This window comes from Chiloscyllium punctatum, chromosome 4 (genome assembly GCF_047496795.1).
Source record: "Chiloscyllium punctatum isolate Juve2018m chromosome 4, sChiPun1.3, whole genome shotgun sequence".
In the NCBI taxonomy this organism is placed as follows: Eukaryota; Metazoa; Chordata; class Chondrichthyes; order Orectolobiformes; family Hemiscylliidae; genus Chiloscyllium; species Chiloscyllium punctatum.
In genome coordinates this window covers 82,429,470-82,449,562 of record NC_092742.1, presented here as the reverse complement: position 1 = coordinate 82,449,562, position 20,093 = coordinate 82,429,470, and the positions used below count along the sequence as shown (strand labels likewise).

The following is a 20,093-nucleotide window of genomic DNA, read 5'->3' as shown; positions in this document are numbered from 1 at the left end:
TGTGCACGCAGACAAACACTGTCAGTTCAGAGCTGTTCTGCATATTTCCTGATGCTTGTCCCGTACATGGCACACAAAGGAAAATCAGTGCCCCACTTTGTGGGAAAGTGCTCCTGGTGGAGCGGAGACAGAATGTCCACTTCCTCCTATGGACTGACTATGGAGGCTGGGGGCACTAGATCACGCCAGCGTAGTCCAAGGGCAGTGCAGTCTCAGCTGTCTGGAGGAGTGCTCGGCCTTGTATGAAGAGGGTCAACATCCTTCTCCACTTTGCCATAGTGAGTGCCACCATCTCAAACATCACACTCACTCTATCTCTACCATAGTATGCACCTCACATCAAGGGTCATGCTCCCACGACCTCTGTATCGGCTGCAACGTCTCCCCTCACTCTGTCATTCAACACACAACCCCTGAGACTACTGACCCTACATGCCCTCTGTGCTGCCTACTCACTCACTCAGGACACCTCCCCAGCATCAGCACTGTCAGTTGTGTCACCCATTTTCACCTCCCCAAATTCCTGTCTCTTTCTCATTCTATGAGGAACAAAGCCCAGAATGGGGCAGAAAGAGTCAAGGTGGGTGGTGGGCTGCACTCCATTTGACTCCTCACTCCTGATGAGGAGTGAATCCTAATGCTGACCATCCCGAGCGACTGTTCATCCTTTACTTACTGTGCTGAACCCCCTGAGTGAAGGCTGTCTTTTGACTTGATCAGCTGGCAACCATCATAGGCTTGCTGGCTTAGTGTCGACTCTCAACATCATGGCAATGCAGCAATACTGTGAGCCTTGTATCCCTGGCTGAGGGGGAAAAGTGCACAAAAACAAGGCAAGGCAGCAGTACTCTGAGCATCCAGGTAGACTCGTAGTAAGCCGAGATGCAGCTTGGTCCTGTCCATGAGCTGCGTGGGTGTTCCTGAGCAGACAGCATCCTTACTGCAGCATTACAATGAGAGTGGCTGATGCAGGCTGAAATGCAACATGAAGTGCAGAAACGTCCAGACATGGATCAGAGATGTGGCGTGAGGGTTCTCAGAGGCTGCCATACATTCGGACGTCAATGGCCATGGATGTGGGGTGCATGTGGCTGGTGCCCATGGACGTGCCCCAAGTTGTTAGGGCCCGATGTCCACAGAATGTGCCCTGACATGTTAGGGCCCGATGTCCAATCGGGAGGTCCATTACAGCAAGCAGCAAGCTGCATCTGCCAAGTATCTATGGTAGGATAGGAAGTTGCATATTAAGAAGGCAAGATGTGTCACTAATACAGTGTTTATCAAGCAATAATTCCCTTTAATAGGCAACTTGCTGCTACCCAGCAAGAGTCTTCACTTGACACCCAGGACTAAGTTAAAAGGGGCAGCGTTGAGATAGACCTTATCAGACCCCTCACTTGATTCTACCACAATTCTCACCATGTCCCACTTTGTTCAGGCCACAATAAGATTCTGTCCATATCTACAGACGCCAGTGCAGCTTTCTGCACAAGGGTCTGTAAATATGGACAGAGCAGAAGAAGACTATGTTCCAAGCCATTACGTCACATTTCTGCTAGTTGCTGAATGAGCACTTGTGCTAACAAGGAGTCATCCTGACAGCCTCAGGGCTACAGCCACCCTGACTTTCTTTTGCAAGCGGATCACTTCAGGGAGCAACTGGGATCTTTGTATCATTTCATAATCCTCTCTCATAAGGACTTACTGATGCAATCTTTGCCAGACCTCACCTATCCATATTGCTCCCTCTTGATGTAGACATCTAGCAGCTACAGCATTGGGATTCTCATCCATCACTCACTTCTTGCAAGTGCAGGGCGCAATCAATTGTATCTACATAGCACCTATCACCAAGCTCCAGTATTCATGAAAAGAAAAGGATTCCATCCCCTGAATATTCAATTCATATGCGACCTCAGCAGTTCAGAAGGTGAAGCACTTGCTCTTTCACCTCCCCTCTTCTCACTGACCAAAGCCCCAAACACACCTTTCAGATGAAACAGCCCTTTCCTTGTACTCCTTTCAATTTTGTCTGTGCTATTCACCGCTCACAATATGATCTCCTTTACATTGGTAAGACTGTTCTGTCCTCAAGAATGATACTGATGTGCAAGTTACTTGCCTTCTCTATAACCTGTCCTGTTCTCAGACTAACATCCCACACCCGGGTCTGCTACAATATTCTAACAAAGCTCAACGGGAGCTGAAGGAACACCTCATTGTCCACGTAGACACTGTACAGTCTCTCAGACACAACATTGAGTATAATAACTTCAAAGCATGGCCTCTGTCCTCCATTCTGAGTACATCTCCACTCCCCCCCAGCCTTGTCTGGTTTGTGTCTTGTTGGCTTTGCTCTCAGCAGAGTGGACCCATTTACTCCTTTCACAGCTAACGCTTACACCTCTTTTATATCTTATGACTTTTTTTTAACTTACATTAGCACTCCTTTTGTCTGTTGCTCTGGGCGTCCTCACCATCTATTCTGTTTGCTCCACCTCCCCCTCTTTCAGCAACGTCACAACCTAACATTTTCCATGATTTGGAGATGCCGGAGTTGGACTGGGGTGTATAAAGTTAAAAATCACACAACACCAGGTAATAGTCCAACAGGTTTAATTGGAAGCACTAGCTTTTGGAGTGCTACTCCTTCATCAGGTGGTTGTGGAGTATATTCCATTTTCCAGTTCCTTTCAGTTCTGAAGCAGAGTCACGCTGGACCTGAAATGTTAACTCTGTATCTCTCTCCACATGTGCTTGGTTGTGCTGCGCTTGTTCAGCATCTTCCTGTTTTTATTTCAGATTTCCAGCATCCTCAGTCATAGAAGAATCCCTACAGTGTGGAAACAGGCCATTCAGCCCAACAAGTCCACACTGACCCTCTGAAGAGTAACTCACCCAGACCCATTCCCCCTACCCTATTACTCTACATTTCCCCTGACTAATGCACCTAACCTACACATCCTTGAACACTATGGGCAATTTACATGGCCAATTCACCTAACCTGCACATCTTTGGGCTTTAGGAGGAAACCAGAGGAACTGGAAGAAACCCACGCAGACACGGGGAGAATGTGCAAACTCCAGACAGACAGTCAGCCAGAAGGGGGTTATTGATAGGAGTTAGTCACACCTCAGGTACAGGAAAACAGTAGATGGGTTACAGTCAGGGGATGGAAAGGGAAGAGGCAGACAGTGCAGGATCCTGTGGCCATTCCCTTCAACAACAAGTATACCGTTTTGGATACTGTTGGGGATAACCAGGGTAAGCCATGGGGTACAGTCAGGGGGACAGGTCTTTGGCACAGAATCTGAGCCTGATGCCCAGAAGGGAAGGTGGGGAGAGGAATTGAGCATTAGTCATTGGGAACTCCATCGTTAGGGGGATAGATAGGGGATTCTGTGGGAATGAGCAACACTCTCAGTTGGTGCACTGTTTCTGAGGTGTCAGGGTTCGTGATGTCTTGGGTTGTGTTTTCGGGATCTTTAAGGGGGAGGGGGAGCAGCCCCTTGTTGTAGTCCACATAGGCACCAACGACATAGGTTGGAAAAGGGTTGGGGATGTAAGGCAGAAACTCATGGAGCTAGGGTGGAAGCTTAGAGCTAGAACAAATATGTTATCTCTGGTTTGTTACTGTTCCACGTGCTAGCGAGGAGAGGAATACAGAGAGAGAGAGCAGTTGAAACGTGGCTACAGGGATGGTGCAAGAGGGAGGGATTCAAATGCTGGATAATTGGGGCTCATTCTGGGGTAGGTAGGACCTCTACAAATGGAATGGTCTATACCTGAACCAGAGGGGTACCAACATCCTGGGGGAGATGTTTGCTAATGCTGCTAAACTAATTCAGCAGGGGGATGGGAACCTGAATTGTAGCTCCAGTATACAGGAGGTTGAGAGTAGTGAGGTCACAGATAAGGTTTCAAGATTGCAGCAGCGTACAGCAGGCAGGAAGGTGGCTTGAAGTGTTTCTACTTCAACACGAATAGCATCTGGAACAAGGAGGGTGAACTTGCAGTATGGGTTGGTACCTGGGATTTCGATGTTGTGGCCATTTCAGAGACATGGATAGAGGAGGGACAGGAATGGTTGTTGCAGGTTATAGGATTTTGATGTTTCAGAAAGAACAGGGAAGATAGTAAGAGAGGGGGAGGTGTGGCTATGTTAGTCAAGCATAGTATTATGATAGCAGAAAGGACGTTTGATGAGGATTCGTCTACTGAGATAGTATGGGCTGAGGTTAGAAACAGGAAAGGTCACCCTGTAGGGAGGTTTCTATGGGCCTCTGCAAAGTCCCAGAGATGTTGAGGAAAGGATAGCAAAGATGATTCTGGATAGGAACAAAAGTAACAGGGTAGTTGTTATGGGGGACTTTTTCTTTCCAAATATTGACTGGAAACACTATGGTTTGAGTACCTTAGATGGATCAGTTTTTGTCCAATATGTGCAGATTTCCTGACACAGTTTGTAGATAAGCCAACAAGAGGCGAGGCCACATTGGATTGGTAATGTACCAGGCCAGGTATTAGATTTGGATGTAGGTGAGCACTGCATCCGAAAGGCTAAGGGCATTGTGAAAGACCCCACATACCACTCAATCAAACTCTTCTCCCTCCTGCTATCTGGCAGAAGATACCAGAGCACTTGGTCTCTCATGACCAGGCTGTGCAACAGTTTCATTCCCCAAGCCATCAGGCTCCTTAATACAGTACGATGGGACTCTTTCCCATCTGAAATTTTTTGCACGACTTCAAATTGCTGCTAGAAAAATGACTATTATTTATCATTCTTCTATTACACTGTAATTTGCATGCTTTGCACTTCTTCTTACGCACTTTATGCCATGCATGATTGTGTAGTCTATGCTATCAATGTCGCACTCTTGGTCCTGGAGAAATGCTGTCTTGTTTTTTACTGTATCAGTTGTATATGGTAGAAATTACAAATAAAAAACTACTACTACTTTGGTGATAGTGACCACAATTGGGTTACGTTTACTTTAATGATGAATAGGGATAGGCATATACTTTAAGTCAGAGTTATAGCTGGGGGACAGATAATTATGATGCGATGAGGCAAGATTTGGGATGCATAGGATGGGGAAAGAAACTGCAGGAGATGGGCACTATTGAAATATGGAACTTGTTCAAGCAACAGGCAGGGAGAAAGTGGTCGAGCGAGGGAATCGTAGTTTACTAAAGAAGTTGAATCTCTTGTCAAGAGGCTAATGTAAAGATGAGACATGAAGGCTTAGTTAGGGTGCTTGAATGATACAAGTTAGCCAGGTTAAAGTGTTGGAAAGGGTTATAAGAGACAGGATTTATAAACATCTAGAAAGGAATAAGTTGATTAGGGATAGTCAACACAGTTTTGTGAAGGATAGGTCATGCCTCACAAACTTTATAGAGTTCTTTGGGAAGGTGACCAAACAGGTGGAGGAGGGTAAAGCAGTTGATATGGTGTATATGTATTTCAGTAAGGCATTTGATAAGGTTCCCCACAGTAGGATATTGCAGAAAATCCTGAAGCATGGGATTGAGGGTGATTTAGTGATTGGGATCAGAAATTGGCTCGCTGAAAGAAGATTGAATGTGGTGGTTGATGGGAAACGTTCATCCTGGAGTTCAGTGGTGTACCGCAAGGATCTGTTTTATGGCTACTGTTGTTTGTTATTTTTATAAATGAGCTGGATGAGGGTGTAGAAGGATGGGTTAGTAAATTTGCGGTTGACACTAAAGTCAGTGGAGTTGTGGACAGTACGGAAGAATGTTGCAGGTTACAGAGGGATAGAAATAAGCTGCAGAGCTGGGCTGAGAGGTGGCAAATGGAGTTTAATGTGGAAAAGTGTGAGCTGATTCACTTTGGAAGGAGCAACAGGAATACAGAGTATTGGGCTAATGGTAAGATTCTTGGTTTTTGCAAGGTTTGTGAAGGTTTGTAGCTCAGATTGAGGTTTAGGGTGTAGGTTTGCTTGCTGAGCTGTAGGTTTGATATCCAGACGTTTCATTACCTGGCTAGGTAACATCATCAGTGGCGAACTCCAAGTGAAGCAAAGCTGTTATCTCCTGCTTTCTATTTATATGTTTGTCCTGGATGGGGTTCCTGGGGTTGGTGTTGATGTCATTTCCTGTTTGTTTTCTGAGGGGTTGATACATGATATCTAGATCTATGTGTTTGTTTATGGCGTTGTGGTTGGAGTGCTAGGCCTCTAGGAATTCTCTGGCATGTCTTTGCTTAGCCTATCTCAGGATAGATGTGTTGTCCCAGTCGAAATGGTGGTTTATTTTCATCCGTGTGTAGGGCTACGAGGGAGAGATGGTCGTATCTTTTTGTGGCCATCCTACATGCAGATGATAAAAACCACCATTTTGACTGGGACAACACATCTATCCTGGGACAGGCTAAGCAAAGACATGCCAGAGAATTCCTAGAGGCCTGGCACTCCAACCACAACGCCATAAACAAACACATAGATCTAGATACCATCTATCAACCCCTCAGAAAACGAACAGGAAATGACATCACCACAAACCCCAGGAACCTCATCCAGGACAAACATATAAATAGAAAGCAGAAGACAACAGCTTTGCTTCACTTGGAGGTCGCTACTGATGATGTTACCTAGCCAGGTAATGAAACGTCTGGATATCAAACCTACAGCTCAGCAAGCAAATCTAAACCCTAAGATTATTGGTAGTGTGGATGAGCAGAGAGATCTCAATGTCCATGTGCATAGATCCTTGAAAGTTGCCACAGATGCATAGGCTGGTTAAAAAGGCGTATGGTGTGTTAGTTTTTATTCATTGAGGGATTGAGTTTTGGAACCATGAGGTCATGTTGCAGCTGTACAAAACTCTTGGTGCAGCCACACTAGGAATATTGCCTGCAGTTCTGGTCACTGCATTATAGGAAGGACGTGGAAGCATTGGAAAGGGAGTGGAAGAGATTTACCAGGATGTTGCCTGATATGGGGCGGAGGTGGGGTGGGGGGGGGGGGGGGGGGAAGGTCTATTGAGGAAAAGCTGAGGATGTGAGACTGTTTTCGTTAGAGAGAAGAATGTTGAGAGGTGACTTCTTAGAGACATACAAGCTGATCAGAGGATTAGATAGGGAGGACCGCAAGGGCCTTTTTCCTCAGATGATGACGACTAGTATGAGGGGATATAGCTTTAAATTGAGGGGTGATAGTGTGAGGATAAATGTCAGAGGTAGTTTCTTTACTCAGAGAGTAGTAGGGGTATGGAATGCCCTGCCTACAACAGTAATAGACTCACCAACTTTAAGGGCATTTAAATGGCCATTGGATAAATATATGGATGATAAATGGAATAGTGTAGGTTAGATGGGCTTCAGATTAGTTTCATAGACTGGCAAACTATTGAGGGCCAGAGGGCCTGTACTGCGTTATAATGTTCTATGTTCTAAGGAGAATGAAAGAGCAGCAAGTCCTGGCAAACCAAAAGGACCACCTAGTGAACCCATAGACAGTGACAATTGAACTATCTTCCTTGTCTTTTCCTCTATCCATAACACAATTTTTTTTAACTGGTGGAATTACCTATAATAGCTAGTATCCACGTATTTGTAATATTTAGAAGTTCTTCTTAAATACAGAAACTTGGTCCATGTTGTCTGTCAATCCGGGTCTAAAATACAGGTACATCGGAGAACTTTGTGTTCTCTTATAAAACCTTTGGCTTTTGTGTCAACTCTAGAATAGTGGAGCTTGTGTGACTCCAGTGAGGTGTCACTGTTCTTGCTTCTACATTCCAATTTTAAATATTTTACAATTTAGTTTATAACATTTCTTCCTGTCACAAATAAAACTACTGATCGGAAGACAGAGGAACTGCGGCAGTACATCACAAAACACATCTGGAACCTCGGAGAATCTGGCAAATTTGAGCAACAAAGACAACACAGGATGGACCTTTGGAGCAAAAGTAAGTTATTCTGCTCCTAAATCCATTCTGCCATTCAATGTTGAGTGTCCCTAACTTGAACAAGATGGTGTTGGAGTCAGGCTCCTGAGCCAGAGCTCATCCACTGCAATCTCCAGAGGGCCCAGTGGATCCAGTGCATAGATCTCAAGAGGGCCCAGTGCACGGACCTCGAGTGGGCCCAGTGCAGAGGAGAGTTAGCCCAGTGTGTGGGCCTCGAGTGGGCCCAGTGCAGAGGAAAGTGAGCCCAGTATGTGGGCCTCGAGTGGGCCAAGTGTAGAGGAGAGTGAGCCCAGTGTGTGGGCCTCGAGTGGGCCCATTGCAGAGGAGAGTGAGCCCAGTGTGTGGGTCCATTGCAGAGGAGAGTGAGCCCAGTGTGTGGGCCTCGAGTGGGCCCAATCTGTCAGCATCTAGTAGATCCAGTGCATGGATCTCAAGAGGGCCCAGTATGGTCCTTGAGTGATCCCTTACTTTTCTGGGGTGAGCACAGGACCTGACAATGGAATTGGCAGCTACTATATCAGCAGGTGGGATGTGGGCAAGGTGGGCCCAGTGGCAAAAGATGGTGCCTGAAGATCGGTGACTTCATTGTTGGTTGGGTCCTGTGCTGGCAGCTGGTCCTGTGAAGCAATGAAAGAGCATCACATCAATATCGGCGAGGTGGACCCAAGGCAAGAGATGCGACTCTAATGTTGGTTGGGTTCGGTGTAGATGGTGGTGAAGCAGTGAACGAACAATGGCAGCATCGGTGTTGCTGATGATGAGAAGCTGGCTCAGGAATGACAGACTCTCTTTAATCTTTTTTGGTCTTATTCTTAAATTATTCAAAATGGCACTGAATCGTGGCGACAAATGAAAGCTTTTCACTATATTTGATTGTATTCTTACTGTAAAATACGTGACAATAAAATCATTCAGCACTTAATCTGTAATTTAGTTCCATTTACCCACTTGTTAATTGTATATTAATTATGTTTAAGTGTATGCCTATGTGGACATCAACTTGAGCCTTCTTTATTTAGATACAGACTAAAATTAGTTGTTGCATTAGGAGTATAAGCTTGTAATGTAAAACTCTAAATAAGTATAAACCTATGTAAATTTTGTCCTTCACTGAGGGGATTTCTGGATTAGATTACAACCTGGGTCCTGTATCGCTTTATACCTATAGTTAAAAAAAATCTATTACTCTCAGTTTGAAAAACTTGGTTGAGCTAACATCTTTATTTTTTTGAGAAAGAAAATTCCATATTTCTACCACGTTTTGAGCAAAGAACTGTTTCCTGAATGGCCTTATACTGACTTTAAAATGTTAGCCATCTTATTTTAGACTCTTTTGCAGTGGAAAGAACTCTACCTTCCTTATCAAAATGCGAGTAATATCATCGGTCAACCATAGATTTAGGTCATCCATCCCTGTAACATAGCTATAAAAACCTTGGGACATGCAGATGAATCTGCTCTGCACTCATTTTTGATAAGGTGCAGTGCCTAGAATTGTAACTGGAACTCCAGAGGAGGTCTTTCTATAGCTGAAGCAAAGCTTCCTCCCCTTCAGATATATCTCTCATTATGAATTCCAACACTCTGGTACTCCTTTCATTATTTCTGCATAAGTGAACAACATTTTTGTGATCTATTTTGAAGGAGTGCTGGATCTGTTTGGATCCTCATTATTTCTAACTACCATCATTTAGAATGTTAAAAATCACACAACACCAGGTTATAGTCCAACAAGTTCAATTGGGAGCACACTAGCTTTCGGAGTGACGCTCCTTCATCAGGCGATAGTCACCTGATGAAGGAGCATCGCTCCGAAAGCTAGTGTGTTCCCAACTGAACCTGTTGGACTATAACCTGGTGTTGTGTGATTTTTAACTTTGTACACCCCAGTCCAACACTGGCATCTCCAAATCATGATATTTAGAATATACATTTTCTTTTATTGAGATTGGTGAAATTACCTTACTTTGGTCAATTGATGAGCTGGTAAAGGCTCCACTTTGCAAAGGCATTTACATCGCCATTTCATCGTGACATTTGAATAGTTCATTCAATGTTATGCCTACTTGTTCAACAGAAGCAATTAACATATATCCTGTTAGACGATTCTCCATATAAAAATGACTCCATCAGCAGTTATTTAAAGGGTAATGTGAAATTGAGATAGTTTCCAGTGAACTTTAAAGATTAAGAATGTGAGATGACACATATTACACACTAAGAATAGCTAATTTATTTCATATCTGTAGCATAGTATAAGAAACACAACTACATTTGACTGTCAACAAAATCAATCTTAACATTTAGTTATAGCATAGCCACAGATAAAATTTGACATTCACCTTCACCATGAAGCTCATAAAATCTAAATCAGTCAATGAAATATGAATAAGTTATTTTTAATACAATACTTTTTAAATTAACAGCAGAAGTAAGTAAGTGTATTGATCCAGTTGGTCCCTGCAGAAATGAAGTGAATAGATCACTGCATGGTTGGTAGGAGAAAGGAAAAGTTAGAAATAGATTGTTTTGATTTACCAAGGTAGAATGATTTACGGACAGTTGACACAACCCACATGTTAACATTCAAGAGTTTAGCCATTAGTCACTATGGTACAAAAATGACTGTGAAAATGCATCAGCCAAATTAATCATTGTTCTGATTTGAAATTTACCCCAAAAAGGCATTAAATTAAATTTCATAGCAAGATTAAAATTTAGAAGGTCCATGATTTAATGCAAAGCAAATACAAAATTAATGGTAGCTATTACTCAAACAGTAACATGCACATCTTCATGATGTCAGTATGCCAAGATGGTACAGCATTTTCTGAGTTTCCTCTTTGCTGCCCTCTATTGGTGTAGGATCTTCCGGAAAAATGCTTGAATTTTTTGCCACGATTCCACCTGAGCAGATGAATGGTCCTTGGCATTTCCTCCCCACTTTGTAAGATGTTTAGCACAGAGTGATAAGAGGCATAACAAACGGGGAAAAATGGAGGTTCCAGGTAATGTCCAGATCCTCGATAACGGAGGACCTCAAACCTATCATTGCCATGTTCTTTGAGTCGTTTTACAGCCTCATCAACATAGTGCTTGCTATTCCAGTTCTTATCCTCTTCTCCAGCAATGAACAGGATGGTTCCCTTGGTGTTTTCTATCGGGATTATACTGTCCTTGTCAACTTCATTAATAACCTCTGACACGTCTGCAACTTCTGAATCTGCAGTCTTCATTCGGCTTACAGTATGACGCAGACCAGTAGAAATTAGTTTATTTTTGAAGCACAATCCAAACTCAGCACTTGTAATGCATCCATTGATAACAACGGCTGCTCACACATCTGGTAAAAAGGCGGCCATTGAGAGAACCAAATTTGCACCCTTTGATATTCCAATTGCTCCAACAGCAAGACCCTTAACCTGGAAGTTGTTTCCAAAATATTCATTAAGCGCAACACATACCTAAACAGCTTGAAACCCTAAGAACATAAACCTGAAAGAGGGAATCAACTACAAGAATAAGGTTATGTATGTTAAAGGCAATCACCTTTTAATGTGAATTTGACCTTGGAATATGACCATATGATGTGAGAAGCAAACAGTTAATAGAGTTCATTGTGATATAGCTCTCTGTGTTTCTGGGCTACAAAGAATTCATGGAGTTCATTTTTTACTTCCTCTGTGTCTTGTGTGTGTACTGGACAAATGTGATTAGATATGGGACACAAATGTAATTAAAGAAACAAAGTTAATGTGATCAATCAGGAGGGTTCCTGCCTTCTTAAACTGCTGTACAAATGCTTGCTGTAACTAAAATTTGCCTAATAAATAGCCTTCTAAAATGTAAAAACATCCCACATTCAAAAGGAGTGAGACTCCTACTGTTTGGTATATTGTTATGTGGCAAAACCATGGATGTTCAAAGTCCATGTTTGAAACTGGTGTAAGATCTTTTGCAAACTCAACACCCATTTGAAGTCCTAGCTGCAAAGTTGGGTTGTAGGAAACCAGGTTTACATTAGCCATAGAATGGTTATAGCATTGAGGAAGGCCATTCTGCTCATTATGCTAGTTTTCTATTAGAGCAGTTCAGCTTGTTCAGTCCCCTCACCCTTCCTCATCAGCATTTCAGAATTAATGTGTTTGCACAAATCCATTTTAAAAGCTATGATTGAGTTTGCCTCCACCAGACCTTCAGCCAGCACAATCAGAATTCTAAGCACTTACTGATTAAACCATCTCCCCACATGTTATTGTTTTTGATTTTTTTTCTGCTAACGACCTTAAACCTGTGTCCTCTGGTTCTCTGCCCTACAACAGTGGAACTGTTTCTCTCTTATCTAGACCACTCAAGATTTGGACAATTTTTATCAAATCTTCTGTCAACCTTCCCTCCTGTAAGGACAACAATTCCAGCTTCTCCACTTATCCGTGCCACTGAAATGCCTCACTCCGAGAACCATTCTATTACCTTTTTTCCCCCTGCATTCTTCCTAATATGTTTACATCCTTCTCAAGATATGGTACCCAGAGTTAGATGTAACATTCCAACTGAGGCTGAAACAGTTTGCTAAAGGGGACCAGGAAGTATAGGTCATTGGGGGTGCATGATAACAATTAGGGCAACCAAAAGACAGTGAGGGAATAACTTTCTAACCACCATCACTTTCTTGCTTTTGAAGCCTATGACTATTTATAATAGCCTTTTCAACCTGTCTCGCTACAAGGAATTTGTGAATATGCTACACCCTAGACCTCTCAGCTCTCGAACCTCTTTGGAATCATTCCCTTTATCTTATATTGCCTTTCGTCATTGATCCCAGTAACACCTACTACTTCATACTTCCCCTCTGCATTAAATTTTTATCTACCATGTGTCCAGCAACATTGAAGATCCCCTAATATCTATATCACTGCCACACTGTTTTCTTACCTAGAAAACGTAGGGAAATGATAAAGAGACCTGAAGCTCATAATTAAGAACCCTTAATTCGTACTCAGGCTGTTGAATACATCACTATGGGTTCACTTCATGGATTTGTTTAGGTAAAATGGATTAACAAATAGTACAACAGCGAATAATCCATTTCTCACTCCTCCTTGACACGGAAATACAGGATATACTTTGTCACCTTTGGCATTTCTTGTTCTGGAATTTCTGATATTCTCCTCATACAAGTTCTTACGCTCCCAACTGGAGGTAATTCATTGTAATTTTCAATAGATGAACTATATATTGCACCACACTCTACAATTATGGCATCCAATAGAGCAGAGAAAAGTTGAGATGATGTGTGAAAGGGTTGTGTTGATATGGAAACTAGAAAATGCACATTTACACACATTAAAAAAGGAAAGAATCAGAAGGCTTTGATGAAAGGAAATCATCTTGGCTCATTCACAATGTGCAATATGAGAAGTCAAAAAACAATAATTGAGATTTATCACCAGTTGCAATCCAATATAAATTAAGTAAATTGAACCTTGTATCCAGTTTGACTTGGTACAACTTAATAATCCTGAACCTGTTAGGCTTTCTGACCTGGTTCTCCCACAGTCAGCCTAAGTGCTCTCCACCCTGCATGGTCCTCAGTTTTTTTATTGTACTTACAACATGCCGGTTGATTAAAGGAACAAACACTGCATTCTTGTCTCCCTGCTATAGAAATGATGTTGTTAAGCTTGCAAGGGCTCAGAAAAGATTTGCAAGGATATTGCTGGGATTGGAGGGTTTGAGCTGTAGGGAGAGGCTAGACAGGCTGGGGCTATTTTCCTTGGAGTGTTGGAAACAAAGGGGTGGTCTTTTAGAGGTTTATAAAATCATGAGGGGCATGGATAGAGTGAATAGCCAAGGTCTTTTCCTGAGGGCAAGGGAGTCCAAACATAGAGGGCATAGCCTTATAATGAGAGGGACATAAGTAGCAATGTTTTCATACAAAGTGTAACGCATGTATGGAATGAGCTGCCAGAGGAAGTGGTGGAGGCAGATACAATTACAACATTTAAAAGACATCTGGATGGGTATGTGATTAGGAAGCAGTTGGAAGGATATGGGCTAAGTTCTGGCAAAGGGAACTAGATTAATTTAGGATATCTGGTGAGCATGGATGAGTTGGACTGAACGGTCTGTTTCCATGCTGTATGACAATGTGATCGTTAAGTGATTTCTTACCCAGTGACTACATCCTCCAGGTGTTTTCTAACTGACTGGTCTAGTTCACTAGCAATGTGAAGTACATGAAAATACAACACGTATTACATGATGTTGGGTAGGCAAATATTTAGCCTCACCCATAAGAAGTCATAGGCAACTCCTCCTATTAAAGCGAAACAAGAGTTTGTCTTGCTATTAGAAAGCAACAATTTGTGATATGGTTGGAGCATGATCACTCTGTATCAATCAGGTAAGGTGGGGAAGGTCTAGAACGTACTTCAGCCAGAACAGAAATTGAACTCATGCCATCATTCTGAACCACACGGTAGTTGTCGAACTAAGCTAATCAGGCTTCTTTAGATGACATAATACTTATCAAATGTCTTTGACACAGATAAACAGCAAGTCAACTGAACTTTTCTATTTCAGTGCACAAGTTACCACAAAAACAGTTTATTTGATAATGTGACTTACCTTTGGATGTTGCTTCAAAAAATGTACAGCTTCTTCAAAATATCCTAAGTCCAAATTAATCACACCTTTTGGAAGGTCATCGTAATTATGGTAGGCTAATGCTAGTGTTGTAAAACCATGATTTGCCAACAGACTGGATCTGTACCTCTAATAATCCACCTTTTATTTCATTCACAGAAATCACCCCTGGAAATGGCCCATTTCCTAAAGATAAAATGAAGAATACCAGACACTGGAAATCAAAACAGAAATTGCTGGAGAAACTCAGTAGGTCTTCCAGTATCTGCAGAGAGAAATACTGAGTTAATGTTTTGAGTCCAGTGACCCTTTGTCACAACTGGGAAAGGGTGGTACTTCTGATTATTATGGGGTGGTGGGGTGAAGTTTAAAATATTCATTCTCAGTGTCTCACCTTTACAGGTGAGGATGTAAGTCATGTGCTTAGCACAATGTAAAAGAGGGGGAAACCACTACTTGGTACCTGTAAGGTGCATGACTTTAAGTTGGACTATATTTCAGACCGCCAAGCCTGTTCAGTGGCTTAACTTTATAACCATTGTAATCATGAGAATTTAAGAATTAAGACCATGAGTAGGGCACTTAGCATCTCAAGTCTGTCCACCACTTAAGAGTCACAAAGTCATAGAGATGCACAGCACGGAAACAGACCCTTCGATCCAACTCGTCCATGCCGACCAAATATCATAACCTAATCTAGTCCCATTTGCCAGCTCTTGGTTCATATCCCTTTAAGCCCTTCTTATTCATATACCCACCCAGACGCCTTTTAAATGTTGTAATTGTGTCAGTCTCCACCACTTCCTCTGGCATGTCATTCCATACACACACCACTCTCTGCATGAAAAAGTTGCCCTTTAGGTCCGTTTTAAATTTTTTCCCTCTCACTGTAAACCTATGCCCTTCAGTTCGAAGATCTGCCTCAGGCTTCAACGCCATTTTTTTGCCAGCTCCTCATAGCACTAAATGCTTGATATTGCAAAAATCTACCTACCTTCTTTTTAAATACTTTAAGTGATCGAGCCTCCACATATTTCTGAGGTGAGAATTCTAGTATTCACTTTCCTCAGAGATGAAATTGTTTCGCATCTCAGTTTTAAATGAATGTACCTTCATTCAATAAATGGGTTCTCAACATCTACCTTGTCACGTCACCTCAGAATCTTGCATGTTTCAATAAGATCATCCCTGATTCCCCTAAACTCTAATGAACATAGGCCGAATCTGTTTACAAAAATAAAACTCAGCAAGTCTGGCAGCATCTGTGACCAGAAAGCAGAGTTAACATTTCAGGTCGAGTGACTCCTCTTCAGAATGTGAAGATCTATTTAGCTGTTGTCATATGAGTCATATAGCATGGAAACAGACTCTTTGGTCCAACCAGTTCAAGCTTACCGTATTCCTAAACTAAACTAGTCCTACTTGGCTGCACTTAGAGTCATAGAGATATACAGCATGGAAACAGACCCTTCAGTCCAACCCGTCCATGCCGACCAGATATCCCAACCCAATTTAGTCCCACCTGCCAGCGCCCTGTCCATAGCTATGAACCTGCACTACAAGGTCTCTTTGTTCAGTAACACTCCTTAGGACCTTACCATTAAGTGTATAAGTCCTGCTAAGATTTGCTTTCCCAAAATGCAGCACCTCGCATTTATCTGAATTAAACTCCATCTGCCACTCATCAGCCCATTGGCCCACCTGGTCCAGATCCTGTTGTAATCGGAGGTAACCCTCTTTGCTGTCCACTACACCTCCAATTTTGGTGTCATTTGCAAACTTACTAACTGTACCTCTTATGCTCACATCCAAATCATTTACATAAATGACAAAAAGTAGAGGGCCCAGCACCGATCCTTGTGGCACTCCACTGGTCACAGGCCTCCAGTCTGAAAAACCCTCCACCACCACCCCCTGTCTTCTACCTTTGAGCCAGTTCTGTATCCAAATGGCTAGTTTTTTTTTAGATTACTTACAGTGTGGAAACATAGTTCTCCCTGTATTCCATGAGATCTAACCTTGCTAATCAGTCTCCCATGGGGAACCCTGTCAAATGCCTTACTGAAGTCCATATAGATCACATCTACTGCTTTGCCCACATCATCAATCTTCTTTGTTAATTCTTCAAAAAACTCAATCAAGTTTGTGAGACATGATTTCCCACGCACAACGCCATGTTGACTATCCCTAATCAGTCCTTGCCTTTCCAAATACATGTACATCCTGTCCCTCAGGATTCCCTCCAACAACATGCCCACCACTGACATCAGGTTCACTGGTCTATAGTTCCCTGGCTTGTCCTTACCACCCTTCTTAAACAGTGGCACCATGTTAGCCCATCTCCAGTCTTCTGGCACCTTACCTGTGCCAATGATGATACAAATATCTCAGTAAGAGGCCCAGCACTCACTTCTCTAGCTTCCCACAGAGTTCTAGGGTACACCTGATCAGGTTCTGGGGATTTATCCACCTTTAACCGTTTCAAGACATCCAGCACTTCCTCCTCTGTAATCTGGACATTTTGCAAGATGTCACTATCAATTTGCCTACAGTCTATATCTTCTATGTCCTTTTCCACAGTAAATACTGATGCAAAATTTTCATTTAGTATCTCCACCATTTTCTGTGGGTCCACACAAAGGCCGCCTTGCTGACCTTTGAGGGGCCCTATTCTCTCCCTAGTTACCCTTTTGTCCTTAATATATTTGTAAAACCCCTTTGGATTCTCCTTCATTCTATGTGCCAAAGCTATCTCATGTCCCCGTTTTGCCCTCCTGATTTCCCTCTTAAGTATACTCCTACTTCCTTTATACTCTTCTAAGGATTCACTCGATCTATCCTGTCTATACCTGACATATGCTTCCTTCCTTTTCTTAACCAAACCCTCAATTTCTTTAGTCATCCAGCATTCCCTATACCTACCAGCCTTCCCTTTCACCCTGACGGGAATATACTTTCCCTGGATTCTTGTTATCTCATTTCTGAAGGCTTCCCATTTTCCAGCCGTCCCTTTACCTGCGAACATCTGTCTCCAATCAGCTTTGAAAGTTCTTGCCTAATACCATCAAAATTGGCCTTTCTCCAATTTAGAACTTCAACTTTTAGATCTGGTACTTGGCCCATCTCGCTCTATATCTTTCCTATTCATGAATTTAGATAAATGTCTTTTAAATGTTGTAACTGTATCTGCATTCACCACTTTCTCTGGCAGTTAATTCTACGTATGAATCACTGTGTAAAAATGTTGCCCCTCATGTTCTTTTTAAAACTTTCTGCTCTTACCTTAAAAATATACCTGCTAGTTTTGAACTACTCATCCTCGGGAAAAATATCTTTACTATTCACTTTATCAATGCCTCTCAAGATTTTATAAACCTCTAAGGTCACTCCCCCCCCAACCTCCTACACTCCAATGAAAAATGCCCCAGCCTTTCCAGTCTATTTTATATCCTCCAGACCCGGCAAAGTCCTGGTAACTGTTTTTCGACCCACTCCAGTTTAATAATATCCTTCTTACAACCAGAACTACATACAGTACTCCCAGAAGGGGCCTCACTAACATCCTGTACAATCTCAACTTGACGTCCCAACTCCTATACTCAAAAGGTCTGAGCAATAAGGTCAAGTATGCTAAAAGCTTTCTTGACCACCCTGTCTACCTGTGACACAAATTTCAAAGAATTATGTACCTGAACCCCTAGGTCCCCTTGTTCTAATTGCTTTCTTAATTACTTGCTGCACATGTGCATTAATATTTTGTTCCCAGGGCCATACCATTACTGATTAAGTCCTGATGTGGAGGTGCTGGTGTTGGACTGGGGTGGACAAGTTCAGAAGTCAGACGACCCCTGATTATACTCCAATGGGTTTATTACAAATCACAAATTTGCGGAGCATTCTCCTTTGTCAGGGAAAGTCCTGTATTACCAAAATTCCACACTTCCATTTATCCATATTAACATATTGCCGCAGCCCATTGACCCAATTGATCAAGATCTCTTTGTCATCTTAGATAACTTTCTTCAGTGTCCCCTTCACCACCAATTTTGGTGTCATCTACAAACTTTGTAAATATACCTCCCATATTTTTATCCAAATCATTTGTGATGACAAACAAAAGCGGATCCAGTCTGTGTTACACGTACGAGTTTCACAATTCACTGAGTTACTTAGCACGAATATTGTGAAAAATATCTAGGTTTTTATAAACTGTTGCACAATAGTGTCTTATCGAAATCTCAAATTCAAGATGCAGCCACAAAAAGTAAGGTTGCTAAAACTGCATTTAATTAATCTTTGAAGTCATAGCAAGGTTCACCTGACACTTTAAACTATAAAATAAGTTTGTACTGACTTAAGTTTGTACTCCATGTACCATCTAACTTACAGTATTTGACAAAATCAGTTTAAAAAGCCATTCGGTTTCCAATGAAAGATCCTCTTTGTTTACTCCCTACAACAAATATATCTTTCTCATGTACACCAATACAAACCATTTCAGCTTTTGACTTTGTAATTTCCTGGCACACTTTGTCAATCATAAACAACCTCTCCATTGCAGGAATCAGTCCAGTGATTCTTGTTTAGACTGCTTCCAGAAAACGGTACTTCAGGTATGGCCTCACTATCACACTGTGCAGGTGGAACAAGCCTTCCAAATTTTTAAATTCCAAAACCCCTCCAATAAAAAGAGTGAAGTTCAAATTGCTTTCTTAATTACATGTTGCACATGTGCATTAATATTTTGTTTGAGTTAGGATAGCGATGAGGACAGTTAGTATGCTTTCCTTTATTGGTCAGGGCATTGAGTATAGGATTTGGAATGTCATGTTGCAGCTGTACAGGACATTGGTTAGGCCTCTTTTGGAATACCGTGTGCAGTTCTGGCCTCCATCCTATCAGAAGGATGTTGTGAAACTTGAAAGGGTTAAGAAAAGATTTACGAAAATGTTGCCAGGGTTGAATGATTTAAGCTATAGGAAGAGGCTGAATAGGCTGGGGCTGTTTCCCCTGGAGCGTTGGAGGCTGAGAGGTGACCTTATAGAGGTTTATGAAATCATGAGGGGCATGGATACGACAAATAGACAAGGTCTTTTCCCTGGGGTGGGGGAATCCAGAACTAGAGGGCATAGGTTTAGGATGAGAGTGGATAGATTTAAAAGGGACCTAAGGGGCAACGTTTTCATGCAAAGGGTGGTACATGTATGGAATGAGATGCCAGAGGAAATGGTGGAGGCTGCTATAATTATGACATGTAACAGGCATCTGCATGGCTATATGAATAGGAAGGGTTTGGGGGATATGGGGTAAAAACAATGACTGCAGATGCTGGAAACCAGATTCTGGATTAGTGGTGCTGGAAGAGCACAGCAGTTCAGGCAGCATCCAAGGAGCTTTGAAATCGACGTTTCGAGCAAAAGCCCTTCATCAGGAATCAGATGAAGGGATTTTGCCCGAAACGTCGATTTCGAAGCTCCTTGGATGCTGCCTGAACTGCTATGCT

The 20,093-nt window shown here is 42.3% G+C and overlaps 1 pseudogene; it reads right to left on the bottom strand.

Annotated features, from left to right (window-relative positions):
* Positions 1-10,202: 10,202 nt before the first annotated feature.
* LOC140475985 (acyl-coenzyme A thioesterase 1-like) overlaps positions 10,203-20,093 on the bottom strand; it is a 32,626-nt pseudogene continuing 22,735 nt past the window's right edge.